The sequence below is a fragment of the Schistocerca piceifrons genome, unplaced genomic scaffold, assembly GCF_021461385.2.
Source record: "Schistocerca piceifrons isolate TAMUIC-IGC-003096 unplaced genomic scaffold, iqSchPice1.1 HiC_scaffold_1772, whole genome shotgun sequence".
Taxonomy (NCBI): Eukaryota; Metazoa; Arthropoda; class Insecta; order Orthoptera; family Acrididae; genus Schistocerca; species Schistocerca piceifrons.
The window spans coordinates 51953-71635 of NW_025727648.1; the positions used below are offsets into that span (position 1 = coordinate 51953).

At 51.3% G+C, this 19683-nt stretch overlaps 12 non-coding genes across 12 annotated transcripts; all 12 read right to left on the bottom strand.

Moving 5' to 3' along the window:
• Nucleotides 1-324: 324 nt before the first annotated feature.
• Nucleotides 325-408, bottom strand: Trnal-uaa. Its single transcript has one exon. It is a non-coding gene; the product is annotated as a tRNA-Leu (tRNA).
• A 1572-nt stretch (nt 409-1980) lies between these two features.
• On the bottom strand, nt 1981-2064 carry Trnal-uaa. The gene has a single exon. It is a non-coding gene; the product is annotated as a tRNA-Leu (tRNA).
• A 1572-nt stretch (nt 2065-3636) lies between these two features.
• On the bottom strand, nt 3637-3720 carry Trnal-uaa. The gene has a single exon. It is a non-coding gene; the product is annotated as a tRNA-Leu (tRNA).
• A 1572-nt stretch (nt 3721-5292) lies between these two features.
• Trnal-uaa lies at nt 5293-5376 on the bottom strand. Its single transcript has one exon. It is a non-coding gene; the product is annotated as a tRNA-Leu (tRNA).
• A 1572-nt stretch (nt 5377-6948) lies between these two features.
• Trnal-uaa lies at nt 6949-7032 on the bottom strand. The gene has a single exon. It is a non-coding gene; the product is annotated as a tRNA-Leu (tRNA).
• A 1572-nt stretch (nt 7033-8604) lies between these two features.
• Trnal-uaa lies at nt 8605-8688 on the bottom strand. The gene has a single exon. It is a non-coding gene; the product is annotated as a tRNA-Leu (tRNA).
• Nucleotides 8689-10260: 1572 nt separating this feature from the next.
• Trnal-uaa lies at nt 10261-10344 on the bottom strand. The gene has a single exon. It is a non-coding gene; the product is annotated as a tRNA-Leu (tRNA).
• A 1572-nt stretch (nt 10345-11916) lies between these two features.
• Nucleotides 11917-12000, bottom strand: Trnal-uaa. The gene has a single exon. It is a non-coding gene; the product is annotated as a tRNA-Leu (tRNA).
• Nucleotides 12001-13572: 1572 nt separating this feature from the next.
• On the bottom strand, nt 13573-13656 carry Trnal-uaa. The gene has a single exon. It is a non-coding gene; the product is annotated as a tRNA-Leu (tRNA).
• A 1572-nt stretch (nt 13657-15228) lies between these two features.
• On the bottom strand, nt 15229-15312 carry Trnal-uaa. Its single transcript has one exon. It is a non-coding gene; the product is annotated as a tRNA-Leu (tRNA).
• Nucleotides 15313-16884: 1572 nt separating this feature from the next.
• Trnal-uaa lies at nt 16885-16968 on the bottom strand. The gene has a single exon. It is a non-coding gene; the product is annotated as a tRNA-Leu (tRNA).
• A 1572-nt stretch (nt 16969-18540) lies between these two features.
• Trnal-uaa lies at nt 18541-18624 on the bottom strand. Its single transcript has one exon. It is a non-coding gene; the product is annotated as a tRNA-Leu (tRNA).
• Between the last annotated feature and the right edge of the window lie 1059 nt (nt 18625-19683).

Below are 19683 nucleotides of genomic sequence, written 5' to 3' on the forward strand. Positions count from 1 at the left end.
GGCAGACGTGCGGACGTCTTAGTCCGTGTACAGATCACTTGGGATTTGCCTGACAGTCTCTCGCGTTGCCTTTTAGGGAAGGAAAATGGAATAGCCCTGAGCCACAACACAACGACCACGGAAACGTCCGTGAGAAGAGCTAAAACCCGGCACGAGGAAACTATGTTCCGCTATTTGTTTTCGGCCGCTCGGGCTATCGGACGTGCGACGCCCGCACTGCTGTCACTGTCGTCTCTAGTAAAATCTCCACGGCGTGTTTCTGCGTAATTTACTTGTTCTATAAGATCAAGGGAGTACGTTAGTTTCAGAATGTTTAAAAAGCATTGTCAGATGTGGGGTTCGAACCCACGCTCCCTTACGGGAAGCAGAGCTTAAATCTGGCGCCTTAGACCGCTCGGCCAATCTGACGCGCAAGACAAGCGCTCCAGTGACTTCCATCTCTAGCAAGACCTCAGGAACCTCACTCCGAAATCTGTTTCTTTTTTCGGTAGGATGGAATTATGTCAGTTTCAGAATATGTGAGACGCAATGTCAGATGTGGCGTACTAAACGCACCCTCGCTTTCGGGAAACAATGTGGCGCGTTGGACCGCTTTCTTCCGTCGCTTCCAGTTTGAACTGTGACTAGCAAAACTGTATTTAGTAATAGGAACATTTTCACATTGATGCAAAGAAAACTAGATATTAACGAACGGCGAATGAGACCGTTTCCTAGCAACAGCCACGCTGTGCATTACGCACTCGTGGGAAGCCAATGAAATATTTCATGTGAGGCTCTAACTGTCGGCCTTCACTTTCCAATACTTAGGCACTGCCCCGGTGGTACCGACGCATACATACTGAAACGTCTTTGGATCGTCAGTGAGTACTTCATATTAGAAATTTCGTGTTCGCCCTGATGTGCATTAAAGGGCCAATTTATCAGAGAAAGTCAGTTCTGCGCCTAGTTACAGTATGTCACCCTAGCAGCGCCAGGAAATCGGGTTCAGTGGTGCTCGCGTTGCACTCGGCGTTGAGCGCCTGCAGCGCTATCGCCTTCGGCCTCTGGCGCCAGGAGGGAAGGCGACACATGATGGCGCAAGCAGCGCGTAGCAGAAGGCGGTGGTGGTGTGTCGGTCAGCATGGTTGCTTCCCAAGTAGCTGCTCCGGGTTCGAAGGCCGGACATCGCACGGAAGTTGTCTCCTTTACGCAGGAGAGTGTTTTCAACGGTACAAATGGTTTCCCTTCTCCCTTCGTAGGCTAGTGCGGATTACGATTCACAGCATCGTGTGTCTCCATGTGTCGACTTGTCTCGACTTTGCTCGGCTGACGCGAAAGCTGACGCTTGCAAATGGGCGTATATGTAGAGGACAGGCGCTAGAAACGACTGGGAGAGTCCACATCGACAAACACACAACGGACCCTTTCATTTGACTGTGGCCGCACGTTCGCGCCTTTGCGTACCGAGAGCAAGAGGGGGGTCAGCGAGCTGGACCGTACCATTACCGCACAGCAGCACCAAAAACTAAGGAAAAAGGCAAAACTGAAGAAACCAACACACGCGGACTTCCTAGTTCGTCACCCAGCCGAGCACTAACCATGGCCAACGCTGCCTAATTTCGGTAATCGGACATGAACCCGTGTCGTTGGCACGGCATACAAGTTGGCGAGAATGTTGGCAGACGTGCGGACGTCTTAGTCCGTGTACAGATCACTTGGGATTTGCCTGACAGTCTCTCGCGTTGCCTTTTAGGGAAGGAAAATGGAATAGCCCTGAGCCACAACACAACGACCACGGAAACGTCCGTGAGAAGAGCTAAAACCCGGCACGAGGAAACTATGTTCCGCTATTTGTTTTCGGCCGCTCGGGCTATCGGACGTGCGACGCCCGCACTGCTGTCACTGTCGTCTCTAGTAAAATCTCCACGGCGTGTTTCTGCGTAATTTACTTGTTCTATAAGATCAAGGGAGTACGTTAGTTTCAGAATGTTTAAAAAGCATTGTCAGATGTGGGGTTCGAACCCACGCTCCCTTACGGGAAGCAGAGCTTAAATCTGGCGCCTTAGACCGCTCGGCCAATCTGACGCGCAAGACAAGCGCTCCAGTGACTTCCATCTCTAGCAAGACCTCAGGAACCTCACTCCGAAATCTGTTTCTTTTTTCGGTAGGATGGAATTATGTCAGTTTCAGAATATGTGAGACGCAATGTCAGATGTGGCGTACTAAACGCACCCTCGCTTTCGGGAAACAATGTGGCGCGTTGGACCGCTTTCTTCCGTCGCTTCCAGTTTGAACTGTGACTAGCAAAACTGTATTTAGTAATAGGAACATTTTCACATTGATGCAAAGAAAACTAGATATTAACGAACGGCGAATGAGACCGTTTCCTAGCAACAGCCACGCTGTGCATTACGCACTCGTGGGAAGCCAATGAAATATTTCATGTGAGGCTCTAACTGTCGGCCTTCACTTTCCAATACTTAGGCACTGCCCCGGTGGTACCGACGCATACATACTGAAACGTCTTTGGATCGTCAGTGAGTACTTCATATTAGAAATTTCGTGTTCGCCCTGATGTGCATTAAAGGGCCAATTTATCAGAGAAAGTCAGTTCTGCGCCTAGTTACAGTATGTCACCCTAGCAGCGCCAGGAAATCGGGTTCAGTGGTGCTCGCGTTGCACTCGGCGTTGAGCGCCTGCAGCGCTATCGCCTTCGGCCTCTGGCGCCAGGAGGGAAGGCGACACATGATGGCGCAAGCAGCGCGTAGCAGAAGGCGGTGGTGGTGTGTCGGTCAGCATGGTTGCTTCCCAAGTAGCTGCTCCGGGTTCGAAGGCCGGACATCGCACGGAAGTTGTCTCCTTTACGCAGGAGAGTGTTTTCAACGGTACAAATGGTTTCCCTTCTCCCTTCGTAGGCTAGTGCGGATTACGATTCACAGCATCGTGTGTCTCCATGTGTCGACTTGTCTCGACTTTGCTCGGCTGACGCGAAAGCTGACGCTTGCAAATGGGCGTATATGTAGAGGACAGGCGCTAGAAACGACTGGGAGAGTCCACATCGACAAACACACAACGGACCCTTTCATTTGACTGTGGCCGCACGTTCGCGCCTTTGCGTACCGAGAGCAAGAGGGGGGTCAGCGAGCTGGACCGTACCATTACCGCACAGCAGCACCAAAAACTAAGGAAAAAGGCAAAACTGAAGAAACCAACACACGCGGACTTCCTAGTTCGTCACCCAGCCGAGCACTAACCATGGCCAACGCTGCCTAATTTCGGTAATCGGACATGAACCCGTGTCGTTGGCACGGCATACAAGTTGGCGAGAATGTTGGCAGACGTGCGGACGTCTTAGTCCGTGTACAGATCACTTGGGATTTGCCTGACAGTCTCTCGCGTTGCCTTTTAGGGAAGGAAAATGGAATAGCCCTGAGCCACAACACAACGACCACGGAAACGTCCGTGAGAAGAGCTAAAACCCGGCACGAGGAAACTATGTTCCGCTATTTGTTTTCGGCCGCTCGGGCTATCGGACGTGCGACGCCCGCACTGCTGTCACTGTCGTCTCTAGTAAAATCTCCACGGCGTGTTTCTGCGTAATTTACTTGTTCTATAAGATCAAGGGAGTACGTTAGTTTCAGAATGTTTAAAAAGCATTGTCAGATGTGGGGTTCGAACCCACGCTCCCTTACGGGAAGCAGAGCTTAAATCTGGCGCCTTAGACCGCTCGGCCAATCTGACGCGCAAGACAAGCGCTCCAGTGACTTCCATCTCTAGCAAGACCTCAGGAACCTCACTCCGAAATCTGTTTCTTTTTTCGGTAGGATGGAATTATGTCAGTTTCAGAATATGTGAGACGCAATGTCAGATGTGGCGTACTAAACGCACCCTCGCTTTCGGGAAACAATGTGGCGCGTTGGACCGCTTTCTTCCGTCGCTTCCAGTTTGAACTGTGACTAGCAAAACTGTATTTAGTAATAGGAACATTTTCACATTGATGCAAAGAAAACTAGATATTAACGAACGGCGAATGAGACCGTTTCCTAGCAACAGCCACGCTGTGCATTACGCACTCGTGGGAAGCCAATGAAATATTTCATGTGAGGCTCTAACTGTCGGCCTTCACTTTCCAATACTTAGGCACTGCCCCGGTGGTACCGACGCATACATACTGAAACGTCTTTGGATCGTCAGTGAGTACTTCATATTAGAAATTTCGTGTTCGCCCTGATGTGCATTAAAGGGCCAATTTATCAGAGAAAGTCAGTTCTGCGCCTAGTTACAGTATGTCACCCTAGCAGCGCCAGGAAATCGGGTTCAGTGGTGCTCGCGTTGCACTCGGCGTTGAGCGCCTGCAGCGCTATCGCCTTCGGCCTCTGGCGCCAGGAGGGAAGGCGACACATGATGGCGCAAGCAGCGCGTAGCAGAAGGCGGTGGTGGTGTGTCGGTCAGCATGGTTGCTTCCCAAGTAGCTGCTCCGGGTTCGAAGGCCGGACATCGCACGGAAGTTGTCTCCTTTACGCAGGAGAGTGTTTTCAACGGTACAAATGGTTTCCCTTCTCCCTTCGTAGGCTAGTGCGGATTACGATTCACAGCATCGTGTGTCTCCATGTGTCGACTTGTCTCGACTTTGCTCGGCTGACGCGAAAGCTGACGCTTGCAAATGGGCGTATATGTAGAGGACAGGCGCTAGAAACGACTGGGAGAGTCCACATCGACAAACACACAACGGACCCTTTCATTTGACTGTGGCCGCACGTTCGCGCCTTTGCGTACCGAGAGCAAGAGGGGGGTCAGCGAGCTGGACCGTACCATTACCGCACAGCAGCACCAAAAACTAAGGAAAAAGGCAAAACTGAAGAAACCAACACACGCGGACTTCCTAGTTCGTCACCCAGCCGAGCACTAACCATGGCCAACGCTGCCTAATTTCGGTAATCGGACATGAACCCGTGTCGTTGGCACGGCATACAAGTTGGCGAGAATGTTGGCAGACGTGCGGACGTCTTAGTCCGTGTACAGATCACTTGGGATTTGCCTGACAGTCTCTCGCGTTGCCTTTTAGGGAAGGAAAATGGAATAGCCCTGAGCCACAACACAACGACCACGGAAACGTCCGTGAGAAGAGCTAAAACCCGGCACGAGGAAACTATGTTCCGCTATTTGTTTTCGGCCGCTCGGGCTATCGGACGTGCGACGCCCGCACTGCTGTCACTGTCGTCTCTAGTAAAATCTCCACGGCGTGTTTCTGCGTAATTTACTTGTTCTATAAGATCAAGGGAGTACGTTAGTTTCAGAATGTTTAAAAAGCATTGTCAGATGTGGGGTTCGAACCCACGCTCCCTTACGGGAAGCAGAGCTTAAATCTGGCGCCTTAGACCGCTCGGCCAATCTGACGCGCAAGACAAGCGCTCCAGTGACTTCCATCTCTAGCAAGACCTCAGGAACCTCACTCCGAAATCTGTTTCTTTTTTCGGTAGGATGGAATTATGTCAGTTTCAGAATATGTGAGACGCAATGTCAGATGTGGCGTACTAAACGCACCCTCGCTTTCGGGAAACAATGTGGCGCGTTGGACCGCTTTCTTCCGTCGCTTCCAGTTTGAACTGTGACTAGCAAAACTGTATTTAGTAATAGGAACATTTTCACATTGATGCAAAGAAAACTAGATATTAACGAACGGCGAATGAGACCGTTTCCTAGCAACAGCCACGCTGTGCATTACGCACTCGTGGGAAGCCAATGAAATATTTCATGTGAGGCTCTAACTGTCGGCCTTCACTTTCCAATACTTAGGCACTGCCCCGGTGGTACCGACGCATACATACTGAAACGTCTTTGGATCGTCAGTGAGTACTTCATATTAGAAATTTCGTGTTCGCCCTGATGTGCATTAAAGGGCCAATTTATCAGAGAAAGTCAGTTCTGCGCCTAGTTACAGTATGTCACCCTAGCAGCGCCAGGAAATCGGGTTCAGTGGTGCTCGCGTTGCACTCGGCGTTGAGCGCCTGCAGCGCTATCGCCTTCGGCCTCTGGCGCCAGGAGGGAAGGCGACACATGATGGCGCAAGCAGCGCGTAGCAGAAGGCGGTGGTGGTGTGTCGGTCAGCATGGTTGCTTCCCAAGTAGCTGCTCCGGGTTCGAAGGCCGGACATCGCACGGAAGTTGTCTCCTTTACGCAGGAGAGTGTTTTCAACGGTACAAATGGTTTCCCTTCTCCCTTCGTAGGCTAGTGCGGATTACGATTCACAGCATCGTGTGTCTCCATGTGTCGACTTGTCTCGACTTTGCTCGGCTGACGCGAAAGCTGACGCTTGCAAATGGGCGTATATGTAGAGGACAGGCGCTAGAAACGACTGGGAGAGTCCACATCGACAAACACACAACGGACCCTTTCATTTGACTGTGGCCGCACGTTCGCGCCTTTGCGTACCGAGAGCAAGAGGGGGGTCAGCGAGCTGGACCGTACCATTACCGCACAGCAGCACCAAAAACTAAGGAAAAAGGCAAAACTGAAGAAACCAACACACGCGGACTTCCTAGTTCGTCACCCAGCCGAGCACTAACCATGGCCAACGCTGCCTAATTTCGGTAATCGGACATGAACCCGTGTCGTTGGCACGGCATACAAGTTGGCGAGAATGTTGGCAGACGTGCGGACGTCTTAGTCCGTGTACAGATCACTTGGGATTTGCCTGACAGTCTCTCGCGTTGCCTTTTAGGGAAGGAAAATGGAATAGCCCTGAGCCACAACACAACGACCACGGAAACGTCCGTGAGAAGAGCTAAAACCCGGCACGAGGAAACTATGTTCCGCTATTTGTTTTCGGCCGCTCGGGCTATCGGACGTGCGACGCCCGCACTGCTGTCACTGTCGTCTCTAGTAAAATCTCCACGGCGTGTTTCTGCGTAATTTACTTGTTCTATAAGATCAAGGGAGTACGTTAGTTTCAGAATGTTTAAAAAGCATTGTCAGATGTGGGGTTCGAACCCACGCTCCCTTACGGGAAGCAGAGCTTAAATCTGGCGCCTTAGACCGCTCGGCCAATCTGACGCGCAAGACAAGCGCTCCAGTGACTTCCATCTCTAGCAAGACCTCAGGAACCTCACTCCGAAATCTGTTTCTTTTTTCGGTAGGATGGAATTATGTCAGTTTCAGAATATGTGAGACGCAATGTCAGATGTGGCGTACTAAACGCACCCTCGCTTTCGGGAAACAATGTGGCGCGTTGGACCGCTTTCTTCCGTCGCTTCCAGTTTGAACTGTGACTAGCAAAACTGTATTTAGTAATAGGAACATTTTCACATTGATGCAAAGAAAACTAGATATTAACGAACGGCGAATGAGACCGTTTCCTAGCAACAGCCACGCTGTGCATTACGCACTCGTGGGAAGCCAATGAAATATTTCATGTGAGGCTCTAACTGTCGGCCTTCACTTTCCAATACTTAGGCACTGCCCCGGTGGTACCGACGCATACATACTGAAACGTCTTTGGATCGTCAGTGAGTACTTCATATTAGAAATTTCGTGTTCGCCCTGATGTGCATTAAAGGGCCAATTTATCAGAGAAAGTCAGTTCTGCGCCTAGTTACAGTATGTCACCCTAGCAGCGCCAGGAAATCGGGTTCAGTGGTGCTCGCGTTGCACTCGGCGTTGAGCGCCTGCAGCGCTATCGCCTTCGGCCTCTGGCGCCAGGAGGGAAGGCGACACATGATGGCGCAAGCAGCGCGTAGCAGAAGGCGGTGGTGGTGTGTCGGTCAGCATGGTTGCTTCCCAAGTAGCTGCTCCGGGTTCGAAGGCCGGACATCGCACGGAAGTTGTCTCCTTTACGCAGGAGAGTGTTTTCAACGGTACAAATGGTTTCCCTTCTCCCTTCGTAGGCTAGTGCGGATTACGATTCACAGCATCGTGTGTCTCCATGTGTCGACTTGTCTCGACTTTGCTCGGCTGACGCGAAAGCTGACGCTTGCAAATGGGCGTATATGTAGAGGACAGGCGCTAGAAACGACTGGGAGAGTCCACATCGACAAACACACAACGGACCCTTTCATTTGACTGTGGCCGCACGTTCGCGCCTTTGCGTACCGAGAGCAAGAGGGGGGTCAGCGAGCTGGACCGTACCATTACCGCACAGCAGCACCAAAAACTAAGGAAAAAGGCAAAACTGAAGAAACCAACACACGCGGACTTCCTAGTTCGTCACCCAGCCGAGCACTAACCATGGCCAACGCTGCCTAATTTCGGTAATCGGACATGAACCCGTGTCGTTGGCACGGCATACAAGTTGGCGAGAATGTTGGCAGACGTGCGGACGTCTTAGTCCGTGTACAGATCACTTGGGATTTGCCTGACAGTCTCTCGCGTTGCCTTTTAGGGAAGGAAAATGGAATAGCCCTGAGCCACAACACAACGACCACGGAAACGTCCGTGAGAAGAGCTAAAACCCGGCACGAGGAAACTATGTTCCGCTATTTGTTTTCGGCCGCTCGGGCTATCGGACGTGCGACGCCCGCACTGCTGTCACTGTCGTCTCTAGTAAAATCTCCACGGCGTGTTTCTGCGTAATTTACTTGTTCTATAAGATCAAGGGAGTACGTTAGTTTCAGAATGTTTAAAAAGCATTGTCAGATGTGGGGTTCGAACCCACGCTCCCTTACGGGAAGCAGAGCTTAAATCTGGCGCCTTAGACCGCTCGGCCAATCTGACGCGCAAGACAAGCGCTCCAGTGACTTCCATCTCTAGCAAGACCTCAGGAACCTCACTCCGAAATCTGTTTCTTTTTTCGGTAGGATGGAATTATGTCAGTTTCAGAATATGTGAGACGCAATGTCAGATGTGGCGTACTAAACGCACCCTCGCTTTCGGGAAACAATGTGGCGCGTTGGACCGCTTTCTTCCGTCGCTTCCAGTTTGAACTGTGACTAGCAAAACTGTATTTAGTAATAGGAACATTTTCACATTGATGCAAAGAAAACTAGATATTAACGAACGGCGAATGAGACCGTTTCCTAGCAACAGCCACGCTGTGCATTACGCACTCGTGGGAAGCCAATGAAATATTTCATGTGAGGCTCTAACTGTCGGCCTTCACTTTCCAATACTTAGGCACTGCCCCGGTGGTACCGACGCATACATACTGAAACGTCTTTGGATCGTCAGTGAGTACTTCATATTAGAAATTTCGTGTTCGCCCTGATGTGCATTAAAGGGCCAATTTATCAGAGAAAGTCAGTTCTGCGCCTAGTTACAGTATGTCACCCTAGCAGCGCCAGGAAATCGGGTTCAGTGGTGCTCGCGTTGCACTCGGCGTTGAGCGCCTGCAGCGCTATCGCCTTCGGCCTCTGGCGCCAGGAGGGAAGGCGACACATGATGGCGCAAGCAGCGCGTAGCAGAAGGCGGTGGTGGTGTGTCGGTCAGCATGGTTGCTTCCCAAGTAGCTGCTCCGGGTTCGAAGGCCGGACATCGCACGGAAGTTGTCTCCTTTACGCAGGAGAGTGTTTTCAACGGTACAAATGGTTTCCCTTCTCCCTTCGTAGGCTAGTGCGGATTACGATTCACAGCATCGTGTGTCTCCATGTGTCGACTTGTCTCGACTTTGCTCGGCTGACGCGAAAGCTGACGCTTGCAAATGGGCGTATATGTAGAGGACAGGCGCTAGAAACGACTGGGAGAGTCCACATCGACAAACACACAACGGACCCTTTCATTTGACTGTGGCCGCACGTTCGCGCCTTTGCGTACCGAGAGCAAGAGGGGGGTCAGCGAGCTGGACCGTACCATTACCGCACAGCAGCACCAAAAACTAAGGAAAAAGGCAAAACTGAAGAAACCAACACACGCGGACTTCCTAGTTCGTCACCCAGCCGAGCACTAACCATGGCCAACGCTGCCTAATTTCGGTAATCGGACATGAACCCGTGTCGTTGGCACGGCATACAAGTTGGCGAGAATGTTGGCAGACGTGCGGACGTCTTAGTCCGTGTACAGATCACTTGGGATTTGCCTGACAGTCTCTCGCGTTGCCTTTTAGGGAAGGAAAATGGAATAGCCCTGAGCCACAACACAACGACCACGGAAACGTCCGTGAGAAGAGCTAAAACCCGGCACGAGGAAACTATGTTCCGCTATTTGTTTTCGGCCGCTCGGGCTATCGGACGTGCGACGCCCGCACTGCTGTCACTGTCGTCTCTAGTAAAATCTCCACGGCGTGTTTCTGCGTAATTTACTTGTTCTATAAGATCAAGGGAGTACGTTAGTTTCAGAATGTTTAAAAAGCATTGTCAGATGTGGGGTTCGAACCCACGCTCCCTTACGGGAAGCAGAGCTTAAATCTGGCGCCTTAGACCGCTCGGCCAATCTGACGCGCAAGACAAGCGCTCCAGTGACTTCCATCTCTAGCAAGACCTCAGGAACCTCACTCCGAAATCTGTTTCTTTTTTCGGTAGGATGGAATTATGTCAGTTTCAGAATATGTGAGACGCAATGTCAGATGTGGCGTACTAAACGCACCCTCGCTTTCGGGAAACAATGTGGCGCGTTGGACCGCTTTCTTCCGTCGCTTCCAGTTTGAACTGTGACTAGCAAAACTGTATTTAGTAATAGGAACATTTTCACATTGATGCAAAGAAAACTAGATATTAACGAACGGCGAATGAGACCGTTTCCTAGCAACAGCCACGCTGTGCATTACGCACTCGTGGGAAGCCAATGAAATATTTCATGTGAGGCTCTAACTGTCGGCCTTCACTTTCCAATACTTAGGCACTGCCCCGGTGGTACCGACGCATACATACTGAAACGTCTTTGGATCGTCAGTGAGTACTTCATATTAGAAATTTCGTGTTCGCCCTGATGTGCATTAAAGGGCCAATTTATCAGAGAAAGTCAGTTCTGCGCCTAGTTACAGTATGTCACCCTAGCAGCGCCAGGAAATCGGGTTCAGTGGTGCTCGCGTTGCACTCGGCGTTGAGCGCCTGCAGCGCTATCGCCTTCGGCCTCTGGCGCCAGGAGGGAAGGCGACACATGATGGCGCAAGCAGCGCGTAGCAGAAGGCGGTGGTGGTGTGTCGGTCAGCATGGTTGCTTCCCAAGTAGCTGCTCCGGGTTCGAAGGCCGGACATCGCACGGAAGTTGTCTCCTTTACGCAGGAGAGTGTTTTCAACGGTACAAATGGTTTCCCTTCTCCCTTCGTAGGCTAGTGCGGATTACGATTCACAGCATCGTGTGTCTCCATGTGCCGACTTGTCTCGACTTTGCTCGGCTGACGCGAAAGCTGACGCTTGCAAATGGGCGTATATGTAGAGGACAGGCGCTAGAAACGACTGGGAGAGTCCACATCGACAAACACACAACGGACCCTTTCATTTGACTGTGGCCGCACGTTCGCGCCTTTGCGTACCGAGAGCAAGAGGGGGGTCAGCGAGCTGGACCGTACCATTACCGCACAGCAGCACCAAAAACTAAGGAAAAAGGCAAAACTGAAGAAACCAACACACGCGGACTTCCTAGTTCGTCACCCAGCCGAGCACTAACCATGGCCAACGCTGCCTAATTTCGGTAATCGGACATGAACCCGTGTCGTTGGCACGGCATACAAGTTGGCGAGAATGTTGGCAGACGTGCGGACGTCTTAGTCCGTGTACAGATCACTTGGGATTTGCCTGACAGTCTCTCGCGTTGCCTTTTAGGGAAGGAAAATGGAATAGCCCTGAGCCACAACACAACGACCACGGAAACGTCCGTGAGAAGAGCTAAAACCCGGCACGAGGAAACTATGTTCCGCTATTTGTTTTCGGCCGCTCGGGCTATCGGACGTGCGACGCCCGCACTGCTGTCACTGTCGTCTCTAGTAAAATCTCCACGGCGTGTTTCTGCGTAATTTACTTGTTCTATAAGATCAAGGGAGTACGTTAGTTTCAGAATGTTTAAAAAGCATTGTCAGATGTGGGGTTCGAACCCACGCTCCCTTACGGGAAGCAGAGCTTAAATCTGGCGCCTTAGACCGCTCGGCCAATCTGACGCGCAAGACAAGCGCTCCAGTGACTTCCATCTCTAGCAAGACCTCAGGAACCTCACTCCGAAATCTGTTTCTTTTTTCGGTAGGATGGAATTATGTCAGTTTCAGAATATGTGAGACGCAATGTCAGATGTGGCGTACTAAACGCACCCTCGCTTTCGGGAAACAATGTGGCGCGTTGGACCGCTTTCTTCCGTCGCTTCCAGTTTGAACTGTGACTAGCAAAACTGTATTTAGTAATAGGAACATTTTCACATTGATGCAAAGAAAACTAGATATTAACGAACGGCGAATGAGACCGTTTCCTAGCAACAGCCACGCTGTGCATTACGCACTCGTGGGAAGCCAATGAAATATTTCATGTGAGGCTCTAACTGTCGGCCTTCACTTTCCAATACTTAGGCACTGCCCCGGTGGTACCGACGCATACATACTGAAACGTCTTTGGATCGTCAGTGAGTACTTCATATTAGAAATTTCGTGTTCGCCCTGATGTGCATTAAAGGGCCAATTTATCAGAGAAAGTCAGTTCTGCGCCTAGTTACAGTATGTCACCCTAGCAGCGCCAGGAAATCGGGTTCAGTGGTGCTCGCGTTGCACTCGGCGTTGAGCGCCTGCAGCGCTATCGCCTTCGGCCTCTGGCGCCAGGAGGGAAGGCGACACATGATGGCGCAAGCAGCGCGTAGCAGAAGGCGGTGGTGGTGTGTCGGTCAGCATGGTTGCTTCCCAAGTAGCTGCTCCGGGTTCGAAGGCCGGACATCGCACGGAAGTTGTCTCCTTTACGCAGGAGAGTGTTTTCAACGGTACAAATGGTTTCCCTTCTCCCTTCGTAGGCTAGTGCGGATTACGATTCACAGCATCGTGTGTCTCCATGTGTCGACTTGTCTCGACTTTGCTCGGCTGACGCGAAAGCTGACGCTTGCAAATGGGCGTATATGTAGAGGACAGGCGCTAGAAACGACTGGGAGAGTCCACATCGACAAACACACAACGGACCCTTTCATTTGACTGTGGCCGCACGTTCGCGCCTTTGCGTACCGAGAGCAAGAGGGGGGTCAGCGAGCTGGACCGTACCATTACCGCACAGCAGCACCAAAAACTAAGGAAAACGGCAAAACTGAAGAAACCAACACACGCGGACTTCCTAGTTCGTCACCCAGCCGAGCACTAACCATGGCCAACGCTGCCTAATTTCGGTAATCGGACATGAACCCGTGTCGTTGGCACGGCATACAAGTTGGCGAGAATGTTGGCAGACGTGCGGACGTCTTAGTCCGTGTACAGATCACTTGGGATTTGCCTGACAGTCTCTCGCGTTGCCTTTTAGGGAAGGAAAATGGAATAGCCCTGAGCCACAACACAACGACCACGGAAACGTCCGTGAGAAGAGCTAAAACCCGGCACGAGGAAACTATGTTCCGCTATTTGTTTTCGGCCGCTCGGGCTATCGGACGTGCGACGCCCGCACTGCTGTCACTGTCGTCTCTAGTAAAATCTCCACGGCGTGTTTCTGCGTAATTTACTTGTTCTATAAGATCAAGGGAGTACGTTAGTTTCAGAATGTTTAAAAAGCATTGTCAGATGTGGGGTTCGAACCCACGCTCCCTTACGGGAAGCAGAGCTTAAATCTGGCGCCTTAGACCGCTCGGCCAATCTGACGCGCAAGACAAGCGCTCCAGTGACTTCCATCTCTAGCAAGACCTCAGGAACCTCACTCCGAAATCTGTTTCTTTTTTCGGTAGGATGGAATTATGTCAGTTTCAGAATATGTGAGACGCAATGTCAGATGTGGCGTACTAAACGCACCCTCGCTTTCGGGAAACAATGTGGCGCGTTGGACCGCTTTCTTCCGTCGCTTCCAGTTTGAACTGTGACTAGCAAAACTGTATTTAGTAATAGGAACATTTTCACATTGATGCAAAGAAAACTAGATATTAACGAACGGCGAATGAGACCGTTTCCTAGCAACAGCCACGCTGTGCATTACGCACTCGTGGGAAGCCAATGAAATATTTCATGTGAGGCTCTAACTGTCGGCCTTCACTTTCCAATACTTAGGCACTGCCCCGGTGGTACCGACGCATACATACTGAAACGTCTTTGGATCGTCAGTGAGTACTTCATATTAGAAATTTCGTGTTCGCCCTGATGTGCATTAAAGGGCCAATTTATCAGAGAAAGTCAGTTCTGCGCCTAGTTACAGTATGTCACCCTAGCAGCGCCAGGAAATCGGGTTCAGTGGTGCTCGCGTTGCACTCGGCGTTGAGCGCCTGCAGCGCTATCGCCTTCGGCCTCTGGCGCCAGGAGGGAAGGCGACACATGATGGCGCAAGCAGCGCGTAGCAGAAGGCGGTGGTGGTGTGTCGGTCAGCATGGTTGCTTCCCAAGTAGCTGCTCCGGGTTCGAAGGCCGGACATCGCACGGAAGTTGTCTCCTTTACGCAGGAGAGTGTTTTCAACGGTACAAATGGTTTCCCTTCTCCCTTCGTAGGCTAGTGCGGATTACGATTCACAGCATCGTGTGTCTCCATGTGTCGACTTGTCTCGACTTTGCTCGGCTGACGCGAAAGCTGACGCTTGCAAATGGGCGTATATGTAGAGGACAGGCGCTAGAAACGACTGGGAGAGTCCACATCGACAAACACACAACGGACCCTTTCATTTGACTGTGGCCGCACGTTCGCGCCTTTGCGTACCGAGAGCAAGAGGGGGGTCAGCGAGCTGGACCGTACCATTACCGCACAGCAGCACCAAAAACTAAGGAAAAAGGCAAAACTGAAGAAACCAACACACGCGGACTTCCTAGTTCGTCACCCAGCCGAGCACTAACCATGGCCAACGCTGCATAATTTCGGTAATCGGACATGAACCCGTGTCGTTGGCACGGCATACAAGTTGGCGAGAATGTTGGCAGACGTGCGGACGTCTTAGTCCGTGTACAGATCACTTGGGATTTGCCTGACAGTCTCTCGCGTTGCCTTTTAGGGAAGGAAAATGGAATAGCCCTGAGCCACAACACAACGACCACGGAAACGTCCGTGAGAAGAGCTAAAACCCGGCACGAGGAAACTATGTTCCGCTATTTGTTTTCGGCCGCTCGGGCTATCGGACGTGCGACGCCCGCACTGCTGTCACTGTCGTCTCTAGTAAAATCTCCACGGCGTGTTTCTGCGTAATTTACTTGTTCTATAAGATCAAGGGAGTACGTTAGTTTCAGAATGTTTAAAAAGCATTGTCAGATGTGGGGTTCGAACCCACGCTCCCTTACGGGAAGCAGAGCTTAAATCTGGCGCCTTAGACCGCTCGGCCAATCTGACGCGCAAGACAAGCGCTCCAGTGACTTCCATCTCTAGCAAGACCTCAGGAACCTCACTCCGAAATCTGTTTCTTTTTTCGGTAGGATGGAATTATGTCAGTTTCAGAATATGTGAGACGCAATGTCAGATGTGGCGTACTAAACGCACCCTCGCTTTCGGGAAACAATGTGGCGCGTTGGACCGCTTTCTTCCGTCGCTTCCAGTTTGAACTGTGACTAGCAAAACTGTATTTAGTAATAGGAACATTTTCACATTGATGCAAAGAAAACTAGATATTAACGAACGGCGAATGAGACCGTTTCCTAGCAACAGCCACGCTGTGCATTACGCACTCGTGGGAAGCCAATGAAATATTTCATGTGAGGCTCTAACTGTCGGCCTTCACTTTCCAATACTTAGGCACTGCCCCGGTGGTACCGACGCATACATACTGAAACGTCTTTGGATCGTCAGTGAGTACTTCATATTAGAAATTTCGTGTTCGCCCTGATGTGCATTAAAGGGCCAATTTATCAGAGAAAGTCAGTTCTGCGCCTAGTTACAGTATGTCACCCTAGCAGCGCCAGGAAATCGGGTTCAGTGGTGCTCGCGTTGCACTCGGCGTTGAGCGCCTGCAGCGCTATCGCCTTCGGCCTCTGGCGCCAGGAGGGAAGGCGACACATGATGGCGCAAGCAGCGCGTAGCAGAAGGCGGTGGTGGTGTGTCGGTCAGCATGGTTGCTTCCCAAGTAGCTGCTCCGGGTTCGAAGGCCGGACATCGCACGGAAGTTGTCTCCTTTACGCAGGAGAGTGTTTTCAACGGTACAAATGGTTTCCCTTCTCCCTTCGTAGGCTAGTGCGGATTACGATTCACAGCATCGTGTGTCTCCATGTGTCGACTTGTCTCGACTTTGCTCGGCTGACGCGAAAGCTGACGCTTGCAAATGGGCGTATATGTAGAGGACAGGCGCTAGAAACGACTGGGAGAGTCCACATCGACAAACACACAACGGACCCTTTCATTTGACTGTGGCCGCACGTTCGCGCCTTTGCGTACCGAGAGCAAGAGGGGGGTCAGCGAGCTGGACCGTACCATTACCGCACAGCAGCACCAAAAACTAAGGAAAAAGGCAAAACTGAAGAAACCAACACACGCGGACTTCCTAGTTCGTCACCCAGCCGAGCACTAACCATGGCCAACGCTGCCTAATTTCGGTAATCGGACATGAACCCGTGTCGTTGGCACGGCATACAAGTTGGCGAGAATGTTGGCAGACGTGCGGACGTCTTAGTCCGTGTACAGATCACTTGGGATTTGCCTGACAGTCTCTCGCGTTGCCTTTTAGGGAAGGAAAATGGAATAGCCCTGAGCCACAACACAACGACCACGGAAACGTCCGTGAGAAGAGCTAAAACCCGGCACGAGGAAACTATGTTCCGCTATTTGTTTTCGGCCGCTCGGGCTATCGGACGTGCGACGCCCGCACTGCTGTCACTGTCGTCTCTAGTAAAATCTCCACGGCGTGTTTCTGCGTAATTTACTTGTTCTATAAGATCAAGGGAGTACGTTAGTTTCAGAATGTTTAAAAAGCATTGTCAGATGTGGGGTTCGAACCCACGCTCCCTTACGGGAAGCAGAGCTTAAATCTGGCGCCTTAGACCGCTCGGCCAATCTGACGCGCAAGACAAGCGCTCCAGTGACTTCCATCTCTAGCAAGACCTCAGGAACCTCACTCCGAAATCTGTTTCTTTTTTCGGTAGGATGGAATTATGTCAGTTTCAGAATATGTGAGACGCAATGTCAGATGTGGCGTACTAAACGCACCCTCGCTTTCGGGAAACAATGTGGCGCGTTGGACCGCTTTCTTCCGTCGCTTCCAGTTTGAACTGTGACTAGCAAAACTGTATTTAGTAATAGGAACATTTTCACATTGATGCAAAGAAAACTAGATATTAACGAACGGCGAATGAGACCGTTTCCTAGCAACAGCCACGCTGTGCATTACGCACTCGTGGGAAGCCAATGAAATATTTCATGTGAGGCTCTAACTGTCGGCCTTCACTTTCCAATACTTAGGCACTGCCCCGGTGGTACCGACGCATACATACTGAAACGTCTTTGGATCGTCAGTGAGTACTTCATATTAGAAATTTCGTGTTCGCCCTGATGTGCATTAAAGGGCCAATTTATCAGAGAAAGTCAGTTCTGCGCCTAGTTACAGTATGTCACCCTAGCAGCGCCAGGAAATCGGGTTCAGTGGTGCTCGCGTTGCACTCGGCGTTGAGCGCCTGCAGCGCTATCGCCTTCGGCCTCTGGCGCCAGGAGGGAAGGCGACACATGATGGCGCAAGCAGCGCGTAGCAGAAGGCGGTGGTGGTGTGTCGGTCAGCATGGTTGCTTCCCAAGTAGCTGCTCCGGGTTCGAAGGCCGGACATCGCACGGAAGTTGTCTCCTTTACGCAGGAGAGTGTTTTCAACGGTACAAATGGTTTCCCTTCTCCCTTCGTAGGCTAGTGCGGATTACGATTCACAGCATCGTGTGTCTCCATGTGTCGACTTGTCTCGACTTTGCTCGGCTGACGCGAAAGCTGACGCTTGCAAATGGGCGTATATGTAGAGGACAGGCGCTAGAAACGACTGGGAGAGTCCACATCGACAAACACACAACGGACCCTTTCATTTGACTGTGGCCGCACGTTCGCGCCTTTGCGTACCGAGAGCAAGAGGGGGGTCAGCGAGCTGGACCGTACCATTACCGCACAGCAGCACCAAAAACTAAGGAAAAAGGCAAAACTGAAGAAACCAACACACGCGGACTTCCTAGTTCGTCACCCAGCCGAGCACTAACCATGGCCAACGCTGCCTAATTTCGGTAATCGGACATGAACCCGTGTCGTTGGCACGGCATACAAGTTGGCGAGAATGTTGGCAGACGTGCGGACGTCTTAGTCCGTGTACAGATCACTTGGGATTTGCCTGACAGTCTCTCGCGTTGCCTTTTAGGGAAGGAAAATGGAATAGCCCTGAGCCACAACACAACGACCACGGAAACGTCCGTGAGAAGAGCTAAAACCCGGCACGAGGAAACTATGTTCCGCTATTTGTTTTCGGCCGCTCGGGCTATCGGACGTGCGACGCCCGCACTGCTGTCACTGTCGTCTCTAGTAAAATCTCCACGGCGTGTTTCTGCGTAATTTACTTGTTCTATAAGATCAAGGGAGTACGTTAGTTTCAGAATGTTTAAAAAGCATTGTCAGATGTGGGGTTCGAACCCACGCTCCCTTACGGGAAGCAGAGCTTAAATCTGGCGCCTTAGACCGCTCGGCCAATCTGACGCGCAAGACAAGCGCTCCAGTGACTTCCATCTCTAGCAAGACCTCAGGAACCTCACTCCGAAATCTGTTTCTTTTTTCGGTAGGATGGAATTATGTCAGTTTCAGAATATGTGAGACGCAATGTCAGATGTGGCGTACTAAACGCACCCTCGCTTTCGGGAAACAATGTGGCGCGTTGGACCGCTTTCTTCCGTCGCTTCCAGTTTGAACTGTGACTAGCAAAACTGTATTTAGTAATAGGAACATTTTCACATTGATGCAAAGAAAACTAGATATTAACGAACGGCGAATGAGACCGTTTCCTAGCAACAGCCACGCTGTGCATTACGCACTCGTGGGAAGCCAATGAAATATTTCATGTGAGGCTCTAACTGTCGGCCTTCACTTTCCAATACTTAGGCACTGCCCCGGTGGTACCGACGCATACATACTGAAACGTCTTTGGATCGTCAGTGAGTACTTCATATTAGAAATTTCGTGTTCGCCCTGATGTGCATTAAAGGGCCAATTTATCAGAGAAAGTCAGTTCTGCGCCTAGTTACAGTATGTCACCCTAGCAGCGCCAGGAAATCGGGTTCAGTGGTGCTCGCGTTGCACTCGGCGTTGAGCGCCTGCAGCGCTATCGCCTTCGGCCTCTGGCGCCAGGAGGGAAGGCGACACATGATGGCGCAAGCAGCGCGTAGCAGAAGGCGGTGGTGGTGTGTCGGTCAGCATGGTTGCTTCCCAAGTAGCTGCTCCGGGTTCGAAGGCCGGACATCGCACGGAAGTTGTCTCCTTTACGCAGGAGAGTGTTTTTAACGGTACAAATGGTTTCCCTTCTCCCTTCGTAGGCTAGTGCGGATTACGATTCACAGCATCGTGTGTCTCCATGTGTCGACTTGTCTCGACTTTGCTCGGCTGACGCGAAAGCTGACGCTTGCAAATGGGCGTATATGTAGAGGACAGGCGCTAGAAACGACTGGGAGAGTCCACATCGACAAACACACAACGGACCCTTTCATTTGACTGTGGCCGCACGTTCGCGCCTTTGCGTACCGAGAGCAAGAGGGGGGTCAGCGA